The sequence below is a fragment of the Hemicordylus capensis genome, chromosome 5 (assembly GCF_027244095.1).
Source record: "Hemicordylus capensis ecotype Gifberg chromosome 5, rHemCap1.1.pri, whole genome shotgun sequence".
In the NCBI taxonomy this organism is placed as follows: Eukaryota; Metazoa; Chordata; class Lepidosauria; order Squamata; family Cordylidae; genus Hemicordylus; species Hemicordylus capensis.
In genome coordinates, this window is record NC_069661.1 from 126,915,677 (window position 1) to 126,928,353 (window position 12,677).

The following is a 12,677-nucleotide window of genomic DNA, read 5'->3' on the forward strand; positions in this document are numbered from 1 at the left end:
ATCCACTGAAGCATGTCACTGGGTGTGTAATTCAATTAGATTAAGGAAAAGATTGTCCATTAATAGCCTACAAGATTGAGGGCTGCATTCCTGACTTGTACTGCAATATTGTTGCTTTCCTCGAAGCACATTTGTCAAGATCTTTTTCTGCCTGTAGACATGAACATTTCTTTTCATTGGAAAACAGAAAGGAATGGGAATGTATATATGCAAGTTAGATACACTAGCTTCTATATGATTGACAAGATTGTAAACTTATTTCAGGTCAGTTCTGTAGTTTCATATCCTGATATCAAAAGTCATTTGTCAGTATAGAGTTCTAGTGACCTTGTTTGCAAATGAAAACCACTTGCAAATCTTAATTGAATGGGGAAATGGTTCCTGAATCAACAAAAGAAATGCAGCACTTTCTGCAACAGCCTTATCTCTGTTCATTTCTCCCATGCTTCCCTCCCCAATATTCCAGAAGACCAAAGCTATATAGAGCACTATCATTCTTTATTTCAGAACCCTGACGCACATTTGAACTCCACAGGATTCACAAGATGAAGCCATCCCCACCACTAGCCATCAGGCTCTGGAGCAGATTTCTCTACACATAGCAAGGCTGTATTAGAACATTATGGACTAGTTACAAAAGAAAGAGCACACTCTATCAGAAGTTATTCTTGGGTGTCTGTGTTAATTCTGTGATGTCCAACTGAATTTATTACAAACAGCTCTCAGGTCATCTCCTCATTGTATTGGAAATAATGCAGAGGTACAAACTGACTGGTCAGACAAACGCCCCCTCACGGCCTCATTCAGTCACTCACATCACTCTTATCTGGGCACTGTCATATCAATCCTTCAAAGGAGTGGAGCTGTGAGGGGGCGCCCTTCAACCCATCATTCCAGATCTCAGTGGAAGGGCAGCTGGTGACAGGCGTGGGTGAATCTTGGAGGTGAAGAGAGTTTGCAAAGGAGCTTTTTAGTTTGTGGTGCTAATAGCAAGTGTCAGGCCAGAGAGATAAGTATTCCGTTATATATTTTATGAACTTAATTAGTCACATACTCCCCTAACATTCTACAATGACAGTTCCCAAAGTGACCTAAGAGATGGAGCGCACTCTCTCACTCTCTCTCCCACCCTCCAAGCAACACCAGAGGAGGCACCTCATTTGAGGCAGATATGGCATTACCCCCTTCTTTGCCAACCCCACATTCTTGCCAGCCCCCCATTCTCTCACCAAACATACCATCTCTTGCACTCGCTCTCTCTCTCTCTCTGTGTCTTGCTTGAATGTTGCTTTTGCATTTTCACTGCTTGCCAGTAGATGGCACTGGCTCTTGGTTCTTTTTCTAAATTAACGTCTTTAACATCTACATGAAACCGCTGGGAGTGATCATTAGGAGATTTGGTGCAGGGTGCTATCAGTATGCTGATGACATCCAGATCTATTTCTCCATGTCAACATCATCAGGAGATGGCATAACCTCCCTAAATGCCTGTCTGGAAGCAATAATGGGCTGGATGAGGGAGAATAAGCTGAGACTGAACCCAGATAAGACGGAGGTACTTATTGTGTGGGGTCAGAACTCCAGAGACTATTATGATCTGATTGTTCTAGATGGGGTCACACTTCCCCAAAATGAACATGTTCGCAGTCTGGGAGTACTTCTGGATCCACACCTCTCCCTGGTTTCTCAGATTGAGGTGGTGGCCAGAGGGGCTTTTTATCAGCTTCGGCTGATACACCAGCTGCATCCATTTCTTGTGATGAACGACCTCAAAACAGTGGTACATATGTTGGTAACCTCCAGACTGGATTACTGCAATGCGCTCTATGTGGAGCTGCCTTTGTGCATAGTCCGGAAAGCCGTGAGAGGAGAGCATGAGTGAGCAAGCCGCGGGGGGAGAGCGTGAGTGAGCCAGCCGTGGGGGGAGAGCATGAGCCAGCCACGGGGGGAGAGCACAAGCCACCCGCGGGGGGAGAGCGCGAGTGAGTGAGACAGTTGCGGGAGGTGGAGAGCACGAGCGAGAGAGTTGCAGGGGGAGGAGAACGCGAGAGAGAGAGCGTTGTGGGGGGAGAGCGAGCGAGAGAGTCGTGGAGGCGAGAGTGAGCAAGAGAGTTGCAGGGGGCCCAGAGTGTTGTGGGGTACAGCAAGAGAGTTGTGTGGGTGGCGAGGGCGAGTGAGAGAGTTGTGGGCGGGGGATGCCACAGGTTCAGTGCATGTCCACACAGATGCTCTGTGCAGGGTCAGCTAGTAAGTGCTTATTATTACATTAGATACCTTTTTAAAAGATGCGGTTGTTCTTGGGGATATGATTGAGTTTAATTATCAAAAGGGGGACTGTGCGTCCAGGGCCCAGATCTTTTAAGTACTTAGCCACGTCCCTGGGGGCTTGCAATGTAAGAGACAGTGACTCACTATTTCCTATCCCCAGCCACTCCTTTCTGTGCTGGATTTTGAGTGTGATGTGTGGTGTCACTTCTTATGGTGTAGCCACACTTCTGGGGAAATGAGAGGAGCATTAGTCAGGTAAGAAGCATCTCTGTGCCTTCCCGTGTGAGATGGGGAGGTGTGGCAGGGCTGGAAAAATAAGGGTGAGGCCAACTGTGGCCCACAGGCAGTCAGCTGGCCATCTATGCACTGCAGGGAAGACACATGTACTTCTCACTCAGAAATTTGACCTCTAGAGACCCTAGGAATGGGGCTGAAATCTCAAGCAATGTAGTGCTCATGAGCAGGCTAACACAATTTAAAATATATCTCCAAAGTCTGCCCAAAAGGCAGAATGGGAAAGCATTTAATCCAGGATGGGTTTTAGAAAACCCTGCCCTGAACTCCTGGTAAACAGGGACCATTGGAGTTTATGCAGTGTCAGACTCCCAGCTCTTTACCTTTCTCCACATTTCAGCTCTTGGCAATCTAATGAACTCATGAAGCTCTTATACTGAATCAGACCATTTGTCCATCTCTACTCTCTCCTCCCCTTATTCTGCATGTCTTGATCTTTCCATTCCATATAACTTCATTCAAAGCTGGCTTTGCTCCTGTCCTCTTCATCCACTTGGGCCTTGGTTTTGCTGCTTGTATCTGAGACACGTTCCCAGTCTCTGTCAAGCCAAGTCCAGTTCCTCTTTTAAGTATGTCCTTAAAACTAGGGAATTGCATTTTCTAGTTCTGTTCAGGGGTGGGTTCAGCTGTGACAGAACTAGTTCCAGTTTAGTTCCTGTTCAGACCAGCAAAAGACTGGGTAACCACCACACCTAAAATAGCTCACTTCCAGTTCATGCAGGAAAATTAACTAGCTAGTCTAGCATGCACATTGTGATGGTGATCTGCAAAGGGGTAGTGCACACTGATGCATCTGCAGTTCACATCTATATGAATCACCTGATGACTGCTGTATTAAGTGATACATTGCATATATGAATGGATAACTGTGCACGTAATACAACAGACAGAACTTTCACCACCTCAGAGGCAATGTTTTTCAGTGGGGTTAGTTCACACATTCAACTGCCAATGATCAAGTACTGTATATAATCATCCAGTACAGAGGCATCAAATAATGTATATCAGGCTTCCCCAACCTGCAGCCCTCCAGATGTTGCTGAACTACAATTCCCATCATCCCTGCCACAATAAGCTGTAGTTGGGGGTGATGGGAATTGTAGTTCGGCAAGATCTGGAGGGCCTCAGTTGGGAAAGCCTGATGTATATGAATGTGGAAGCCAGATGTGCTTGCACATGAAGTGCTGAGTAATCAAAATATATACATAGTTTACAGTGGCAGTACACTGAATAAACAAACAAACAAACAAACAAAAAGGTGGGGGAGAGGAAATCCTCAGCTGCTTCACAGGTACCTTTAATAGGCCTAACACATTTTTTAATATTCCTTTTTCAAAGGCACTTTCAGAGCTTGTTCAAAAATATTGTAAAATGGAACATTGCCACTCTACTGCTGCTACCAGAACAAGATCTTTCTGAAATGCATTGGGCCTAAAAAAAAAAAAGATTCCCTCTCCCTTTTTGTTTCTGTTGGGTGCAACAGAACTGGTTGCACCTCCTAATGGTGAAATAAATGGAACTCACAAAAGTAGTTTGTGAAATGCAAAGAAATAAAGCAACATATAGAAATCAAGTGTAAATAAATGAAGTAATGTATTGCTATTAATGATATTATTATAAGGCTGTTCACACACCGAAAACTGGGTAGCCTACCAAGGTTTGGGAGCTGTGCGCGCTCCCAAGTTTTGGTTGTGTGGGAGCAAACAACTAGGTAGGAAAGGGAGAAGAGATTGTGTGGATTCAAGGTAGGAAGAAAAGCTGGGTAGGACAGCTTTTCTTCCTACCTTGGTCAAATGCTGGGTAGGACAGTGCTGTAGAACACAATCACTTCTCCCTCCTCTTACCTAGTTTTCTCCCACACAACTGAAAATTGGGAGCACACACTAGGGATGTGCATGGAACTGGCAACTGCTGGTCTGAAGGTGGGGGTGATACCTTTAAGGACCGGGGAGGGTGCTTTTCCCCCACCACATTTCCCCTGCCAGTGTTGCACTTTAAAATGGTCCTGCGGGCAGCAGCATACCTCTTTGCTGCCCCAGTGCGTGGAGGACCAGAAGTGGCCAGAAATGCCTGGTGTGCATGTGCACATTGCCCGCATGCATGCACACCAGGCACTTCCGGGTACTTCTGGTCTGCCATGCACTGGGGCGGCAAGGAGTTATGCTGCCGCACCGTGGGACCATTTTAAAGCACAGCCCTGGCAGAGGAAACATGGCAGGGGGTAGTGGTAAGAGCACCCTCCCCGGTCCTTAAAGCTATCCCCCACTTCAAACTGCTAGATTTTCAAACCAATTTGGAGGTCCACAAAAGGGCCTCCAAACTGGTTTGTGCACATCCCTAGCACACAGAGCTCCCAAACCTGGGTAGGACACTTGTCCTACCCAGTTTTCGGTTGTATGAATGTCCTATTTATTTATTTATTTATTATTTAAAAATGCATTTACACTCTGCCTTTTAGAACCATGTTCTTGCAAGATGGCTTCCAAAAGTAAAACACTAAAATATTCGAATCACAATAAAATACACAGAGTACACGGACATGTCAATAAGTCCTTAGAGATTAATTAAATGAAACAATATAGAAACTACTATAATAGTTTCTATAGAAAATAACAACAATAATAACAAGAACTAGAAGATACAGGTTTCACAAACTCTTAATGTTTGTGAAACCTGAGAGAGGAATAGTGGTTAGAGTGTTCGTCTAGGACCGAGAAGACCCAAGTTTGAATCCCTATTCAACCATGAAACTCACTGGGCAACTCTGGGCCAGTCATGTATGTCTCAACCTAACCTATCTCACAAGGTTGTTGTGAGGATGAAAATAACCATGTACACTACTCTGAACTCCTTGGAGGAAGAGTGGGATATAAATGTAAAATAAATAAATAAATAAATAAATAAATAAATAAATAAAATGTGTGGATTCACTTTTCATCTTACTGAGCTGTTCATAACTATTAAAATGATAAATGATAACAATGACAAAAAATTGCATGAGTAAGAATAAAGCAAACACACACACACCACACTCACAAGACACTGCGAGGGAGACCCAGATATAGGGTCAATTGGCTATTTGGCGCTATCTTATTAAGCAGCTTCATAAAGCAGATCATTTCTTGTCTGCACGTAACAAAATCACATGTAATGTAATGGGTTTGCGGGGGGGAATTATTCAGGATGAAATGAAAATTCATTTCATTTGGGTTTTTTTGCTGCTCTTATTTTTCTTTCAATACAGGGGGTTAAAGTCCTATCTTCACCAAAGATTTCAGGAAAGATAACCATAGCGTAAAAATGCAAAAACATCCGACAACATTTTTCATCCATTTCCTTCCACTGGTTGGGCCATCTGTCAGGCCTAAGAAAATAGAAGGTCCTCCCTTTTAATTATATTTGCTTTTTTCTGTGACCCAATTCATGTCTAATCCTGTTTATGCAAAACTGTCAATACAGATATGTAAGTCACGCAAGGCAATAGAATAAACTTTAGGAGCCTGGTCCCTAAACTTGCTGCAACAGCAAATAATTGCTTAGGGTGGGTTCTGACAACTCACTGATGTTTCTGTCAACTCACTGAAATTCAAATTCACTGAATCTCTATGTTGGTGAGAGCTAGTACAGCAATCATGTGAGTTGTGAACTGGCATGAGTATCTCCAAACATTTAGGGGCACAGGAGAGTCATTATTGGCTGTGGCTTCCTGACACGTATCCACTGCATGTTTAGGAACTCACACATTCTTGTCACACACTTTGGCCCGGTTCATACATAACGCCAAACTAGAGGTAAGCAAACCCACCGTTTCCGTTTGAAACTCCGAATCATGCTGCAGATGTCCATCAAACCATGGCCAACCAAACTCCAATTCCAGGAGAGGAGAGCCCCTTTACTACATCAGCAGGGCAGTGGTGATTGGCCACAATCTCAAAGGGGGTGTGCCGAGTGAGACTGTGCATTTTTGGAGTGCTCTGCCCAACCTTGGCATGGAAAGCTCATTTAAATCCATTTAAATGCCCTGCAATGCCTTGCCATGCCATGCCATGCCATGCCATGCCATGGCAGCGCTTATTCTGCAAGCAATGGCACCACCACTCCCCAAGGAGACCCGCAACTTTATATTGCCACACAGGCATGAATTCCAGGGGAGGGGCTACGGGGGGGAGCATTGGTATTCCGCCGTTACTAAGGGAAGGGAGAGGAGGGAACATGGGGATGTCCTAGGAGGGGATATGTAGATGAGGGAGGGCAAAGGATGCTGGGTGGGGGGTCTGTCCCACTATAACCAAGGAAGATGTTATGAGGGGTAACCCCGGCAAAGCAGTCCATGCAGACCCAGCCAAAATCCTGCTTGCTGCCAAGTGGGTTTGCCCTCTCATGAGAGGGTAAGTCTTCTAGGGAAGGCTATGGCCTTGAAAGGGCACTGCCCTGCCCAGGGACTGCAAGCTTTCAAGTTGAACCAGCCCACCCACTCACCCACACACCCAAGGGGGTCCCGCTTGGGTGGGGCCCCCAACTCTCCATGGTAAAATATAGAACATATTGCCCTAAGCCTCCCCGCTCTCATTCCCTGTGGAGATTTTCACGCACCTATAGGACATTTATATGCTCCATGTGCCATGTCCTGGTCACGTGAGTGGAGGAAGTGGGGAGACATTGGGACGGACCTTTACATCCATTCAGAATTCAAGGTCCCGGTGCTCCATTGCATCATATGCAAATCTGCCGCCGTGTGGAATTGGTGGGGGGCATTTTAAGTGACCCTGGGACAGCAGGGTCTCCATTTTGGGACAAGGGTACACATGTCCACATGGGCTGTCTATGGGGTACCCCTTCCCATGGCTTCCCTCCTCATAGCAACTATGCTCAATATAGAGCCCCAGTGGCCTGTCACTCCTGTGAGGGAATGATTAATGATTAATGATTATTTTTTTCTGTGTAAACCACCCTGAGCCATTTTTGGAAGGGTGGTATAGAAATCAAATCAATAATAACAACAACAACAATAATAATAATGAGAGTAGGGGATGTTTTGCCATCAGGCATCATGATGCCAAACAATCAAGAGAATTGCTTGGCAATTCTCTCTCCTCCCCTCTGATGGGTCTTCTCATGAGCTGAAAGGGGGTGTCCCCATGTCCTTTTACTCTCATTATTGAGCAGTGTGGCCCTGGTCAGGTGGTCCTATCTTCTTGGCAGTTGTGCACTTCCCACATATTGGAGCACTACTAACCCCAGTGACCAGCCCTGCTCATGAATAAGCCTAGAGTGCACAAACCCCCAAAGGGAAAGGGCTGGGGGCCACTTCCCCAACCTTTCAGTGTGAAAAATAAAACATTGATGATCAAGTATCCATGGGTCCACCCTTTACACCCGGCCATGAGAACACCCCCACACACACAAAGTAGCTGCACTGATGGGGGAGACACCGGGTTCAGAGACAGACCTTTAAGCCCATTCAAAATCCCCAGTTCGATCCATCATAGCACCATATGCAGATCTGTGGGCATGTGGATTTGCAGGAGAGGGGAGTCCCAGTTTCCAGATGCCCTTCAGGGGTATGAGCAAGGGTGCATATGTCCACATGGGCAGACGGGCCCTTATGAGTTGTGTGGGGTTGTCCCCATAGCTTGGCACTCTCTTGAGTAAGCGCAGTCCACCCTGGGTCAGCATCCATCCTCATCACATAGGAGGAATTACTCCTTTTACTGGAGCAATGCTGATCCTACTGCCCAGCCCTGCTCATGAGTAAGCCTATGGAGTGAACATCCCTCCCAGGATCCCCTTTCCCAAATTTATGTGGAAAAAAATAGGACTTGGCAGCTTCACAATCCCTGTTTGTGGCAGCCTCTGAAACCTGGACAGGAGTGTCCCCCGCAAACCACTTTCTCCATACCGAGAGATGATGCCCTGCTCATACTGGCTATCCCATGAGACAGTGTGTATCCCATGTGTCAGAGTGTGTACACGTGTGTGGATGGTGGGAACATAAGGCTTCTTGATGTTCCTTTACACCCATTCAAAATCCCCGGGTCCAGCACAGTGCAATGCTGCACTGTACGCAGATCTCCCAGCTCAGGAATTAGCAAGAGAGAGGAGATCTGGCTGCCAGTGGCCTCAGGATAGCAGGGTCACTATTTAGGGCTGTAGGCAAGGATGGCCATCTTGATGTAGGCACACAGCCTGGCAGGGCACACAGCAACTTGGAGACAGTCGCCAAGACTGTGACAGCAGTTGCCCAAGTACCCATCCCCATGGCTTTCCTGCATAGAGCATCCAGGCTCCATGTCAAGTCCCCAAGGTCTGCTACTCTCATGAGAGAGCGGTCCACGGGAGTACTTCAGAGCACCCTCTTCTTTTTCCTCCTAGATGGCTTTCATCATGAGTAAGCCTAGGGACTGATAGCCCCCATGGAGAAGGGGAAGAGCCACTCTTGCACGATCTTTCTGTTAAAAAAAGAACTTGGCTGCTCAAGAATCCTTGCCTGATGCTGCCTTTTGGAGCTGGCCCTGGGTAACCCCCCTGCCCTATGTTCCCCTCCTGGTGCTGTGTCGCGGTGCCCTGCTTATGTTGCTACCTGGAGTGTTTGTGCTTGTGTGCATACAGCACTGTCGCTTCCTTATTGGGGAGCAAAGAACTTAGTGCCCGTCCCGTCAGCTCATCTCCTCCTGCTTGCTAGCTGGGGGGAAGCAGAGCAGGGGATTGAGGTTGACAAGACTGCAATGGGGTATCACAGCATCCCTGATGCCTGGCAACTCCATAGCCGACAGGAGGGGCAGGGCTAGTTCTCCGAGAGGCAACCAGCGAAAAGCACCAAAGACATGGAGTGGCCACATCCTCTGGAGGGCCTGTGCTGCTTCCTCTATTGTTGCAGCTTGGAAATCGGCACAGCACTGCAGTTAGGCCAGCATCTGGAGTTGGATGTAACACCTTGGCGACCACCTGTGTGCAAACTGGAGGTTTAAATTGGAGTTTGGGGAGGCAAACTAGAGTTTGCTTTCGGCCTGAAACCATGGTTTCTCATGTTTGAACATACTGCAGTTCCAACCTCTGCCCCATTTAACTCTGGTTTGGCATTATGTATGAACCTGGCCTATGTGTTTACTGTTGGGAACATCAGTGTAAGATTAGCGTAACCACTGGAAACAGAATTGCCATCTCAAGTGTGAAGTAGCTGTTAGATGTCCAAAGACATTATCAGATTCTTTTTAAGACTCTGAGAGAGCCAGGGGCTGAAGACACCTCTCCTCATGCCTTCTCACTGCTCCCTGTGCCAATGCCATCCTTTTGTCAGTTGGAAAAAGAAAGATGCTTTGCTAACTTCCAGACGGGGCTGTTTTATCATGTTTAATGTCAAACTTGAAAAATGGCTGGAAACTTCAACTGGTCCAAAATGCTACTGTCAGAATGTTGACTAGGGTTGGCCAAGGAAAGCATATAACTCGCATATTGTTCAAGGTGCTGGCATGTATCTTTAAATCTCTAAATGGCCCATGGCCTGGACACTGCCTTCTATATGCTCCCTCCTGTGCACTCTGATCAACATCTGAGGTCCTACTTCATGAGCATCAAAAAAGAATCCAAATATTATAAATGAATATTTTGATACCATAGTAATAAAACTGTATGGTTTGAAAACACTGTCCAACTATGCAAGAAATAATAAAACTGGATCAATAAAAATATAACTATAAATATCAATAAAACTAATACAAAATGATCATTGAGATACTCTCCATGTTAAACTGGAAAGTCCAGTAATTCATTTCAAAATAGCCGATGGAATGGGAGAAGTGTGGATGAATGTTCCCAGTATTGTGCTTTAATTGAAAGATGAAGCATCACGTCTGGATTTTGCCAGCATCTGATCACTCATGTGTTGTTGCCAGACACGTTTTAACTATATCAAGTCTTATTCAGTGGTAATTGTATAGGGTTAGTCTCCACCCAACCTAAGGATTGGACTGCTGTTGGCTTCTCCCTTCAGCAGGCACAAGAGACTGCTTTTAAGCTGGTCGTATTCATGCTTGGGCATGACCTTTCCAGGAAGGCTCAGAGTCCACAGTATTGTTCACATTCTGCCCAGCTGGTGATCACTTGGCTTTTGTTATAAATATATAAACAGTTATAAAAATTTAGCTGTTTCTATCTTGCTTATCATACTAGTTTGATAGTTATCAACTATCATACTTTGGACACATTATGAGAAGACCCAGCTCCCTTGAGAAGTCCATAATGCTGGGGAAAGTTGAAGGAAAGAGGAGAAGAGGATGACCAGCAGCAAGGTGGATGGACTTGATTACGACAGCAATGCATGCACCACTTAGAGACCTTAAAGGCCAAGTTGAAGACAGATCATCCTGGAGAGACTCTATCTATGTGGTCGCTAAGAGTCAACACCAACTTGATGGCACTTAATCATGCGTCTTGTTTATGCTTTCGGTCACTTGTGCTGAAGCTCTTGTTCTTAGGCAGGGGTGCACAACTCAAATGTCCGAGTGGGCGGGAACCAACCATGACCTGCTGTGTGGGGACCGAGGTCAACTTTCAGTGCATTAAATAGTGCACTAAAATTGTTATGAAAGCCATATTCAAATATTTATCATGTATTAAAGACAAAAACAGAGAAAAGCAGGACCGCTTGCACAGGGCTGCTTCAACCCCCAAGATTCTTAAGATTAATCACCATCAGATTAATCTTAAGAATCTTGCGGTTTGGGTAGATTGCTGCTTATTTAATCTGATGTTTTACCTGTTAACTGGGTAAGAGGCACCTAGGCTATGCACTAAGATATTGGTCTGCCTGTGGCTGTGGGGAAAGTAGAAGGAAAGAAGTTAATGGGCTATTTGCAAATTCAATGTGCAGCTCAAACAACAGGAGAATACTAGCAGATTCTTATTATCCTGCCCAATTAAAACAGCACGGGGCAAGCCTTAAGTACTGAAATTACTCATTTACGTTTTAACTGGCCAGGGTTACTGCTCTGAAAGGAAAGGGAGCTGAATATTTCAAATACCAAAACATTGTGTTGTTGTCAGTGTCGATGTGGCCACCTCCATGTGTGAGGACTGGGGCAGTTGCCACATATACCCTCCACCCCACAAAGTGGGGCCTAGTTGTTACAAGTTGAAAATTCCATAATAATTACTGTGGAGCTTTATATAGCAGGACTGCCTGTGTGCTGTGATTCTGCATAAGGTCAGAAAGTTCAGAGAATGTAGCTGGAACAGGATTTGGCCTTCCAAGAATCAACACTTCCATTTTTTCAAAAAGGTAAGTTTCTAGCCTTCATGGCTATATATGCTTGGAATACATATCCATCCCCTGCACTGTGAGCCATGCCTGCAGAAATATAAAAAGCAAGCAGGAGGACCAAATAAGAGTTCTACGAGTTTCTGTGATGCTCCTGGCCCATCTGCATCACTAGCAGATGTTATGCAAAATAGTAACCATTTAGAAATGAATTGTGCAAAATAAGATAAATTATGCAATTTTTCTCAATGGGCATAATTTATACAGAGCGAAGAATGTTAATGTTTCCGTGTCCTGTGTCTACTTTAACCAGGCAACAGGAATCCAGCTACCTGTGCTTTGTTAAACTTTGAACCACAGTATTACGTCAGCACAACAAACACAAACACCCTGCCTGACCCTTCAGACATGGTACTGATACAATCAGGCATCGCTGATCCCACATTTGAACAGTCAGCCCTCGGGTGAAAGATTCTGTAATGCGACAGTGGTCCTCCTTGTTGCTATGGCACTGATGCCTTTAAGAGATGGAAATAAATAAGTGCCCTTCTTTGCACTGTCTAAAGGACTATAATATGATGCTAGCAATAGAGCTCAAGTTGCATTGTACTCATTGCTCAAGTGTATTAAACGATGCCCCTAAGAGCTTTATTTTGGAAGGTGCTCAATAGGAATGTGCTGCTAAATGTCAGACCTAAGAAATCAATACACGCTTCTACATTGTTTGCTAAATTTCCGTAAGGAACATAGTTCTTTCTTCAAAAGGTTGCATCAGGTCAAAGCTTAGACCATGGATGTGTCTGTATGGCTGATGATGGGATGATAAGAACCCTGATTTCAGATGTCCTTAATCAAAGAC

The 12,677-nt window shown here is 45.3% G+C and overlaps 1 protein-coding gene across 5 annotated transcripts in view; it reads right to left on the reverse strand.

Annotated features, from left to right (window-relative positions):
* CRACR2A (calcium release activated channel regulator 2A) overlaps positions 1-12,677 on the reverse strand; it is a 127,885-nt gene that overhangs the window by 106,419 nt on the left and 8,789 nt on the right. The window contains exon 2 of one of the 5 annotated variants that reach the window (XM_053251561.1): positions 11,318-11,374. The exons of the other annotated variants lie outside the window; for them this stretch is intronic. The gene's annotated coding sequence lies outside the window, so the exon portion shown is untranslated. The remainder of the gene's footprint in view (positions 1-11,317; positions 11,375-12,677) is intronic. 5 annotated transcript variants of the gene reach the window in all.